We start from the raw sequence: 1,066 nt of genomic DNA on the forward strand, positions 1-1,066 counted from the left end.
CATCACACTCACTGCAATGTCGTTTTGTTGAGCAAAAATAGCAGAAACAGAACAAGAAAACAGACTATTTCCTGAAATATGCTTTCTTTTACAGTAATAAATGTGTCTTTTTCTGGTCAGCATGGATTTATTTTAATTTTAGTTGATAAAGCAGAATAAAGATTTATGCAGGTATGAAACGTTCCTGATAATGTTCTGTGAGCCCTGAACACATCCAGAAACACATAAACCAAGTCTGGATGGTAGGAACATGTAGACAGTTGTTTGCCAACCTGTACTCATGATTTGGTCCCTCCTCCACCTCGGAAAACGTCTGTTAATTTGGCTGCATCTTCCYTTCTTTTTCTGCCTGTTAGCTTTTCTGCTCCATCCAACTCTTTCTCCTTTCTTTTCTTTTCGACATGTTTGTTCATTTTACCCGCTCTCCTCTCGTCTTATTTTTTTTTTCAACTTCATGTTGGGACGGGCTGCTCGCCTTGTGTTTAACTGTTCCACCGGGTGCGCCCGCAGGGGCGGTGCCACGCGGGAGCAGAGCGGCAGCAGTGTTTTATGGAGAAGGGTCCAGCTGCATTTGGTATTGAACTGACAGGCGGTTCGGGAATCTTACCAAACGTCCATATTGCCACCACATCCCCTGTTAAAACTAACCGGAGGGAGGAGGGGGGATTTACTCAGTGTATCAGTCAAGTCCAGCCCGGAAAGAAGCACAAGTGTAAAAAGATACCCCTTTTCCACAGATATGGTGGAAATACCCCCACTAAACACTGACCCGCGCRGGTCCGTGTCTGAACATAAAATACCTCCCCTTTCCTGTGTTTTTTTGTACGCGGTTGGTACCACTGGCTGCCTGATTTGCGCCCCCGGGGGAGGACCTCAGTGACGAGAGGAGAATGTGTAGCGCTGAGCTAATACATATATGGTGATAGCGTCGAGGCTAATGCTAAAGCTAACAGGCTAAGCAGCTCTGTTGTCTTCATCCATATTTTCAGTTACAGGCTGAGTCATTTCTACCTTCTCCTCTCTGTCAACGCTCTCTGGTTTCATTTAAAAGAGTCGATCATCAGAT

The 1,066-nt window shown here is 45.2% G+C and overlaps 1 protein-coding gene across 1 annotated transcript in view; it reads right to left on the bottom strand.

Moving 5' to 3' along the window:
* otud3 (OTU deubiquitinase 3) overlaps window positions 1–1,066 on the bottom strand; it is an 11,547-nt gene that overhangs the window by 5,879 nt on the left and 4,602 nt on the right. The gene's annotated exons all lie outside the window — the stretch shown is intronic.

This window comes from Austrofundulus limnaeus, unplaced genomic scaffold (genome assembly GCF_001266775.1).
Source record: "Austrofundulus limnaeus strain Quisiro unplaced genomic scaffold, Austrofundulus_limnaeus-1.0 Scaffold68, whole genome shotgun sequence".
NCBI classification, from domain to species: domain Eukaryota; kingdom Metazoa; phylum Chordata; class Actinopteri; order Cyprinodontiformes; family Rivulidae; genus Austrofundulus; species Austrofundulus limnaeus.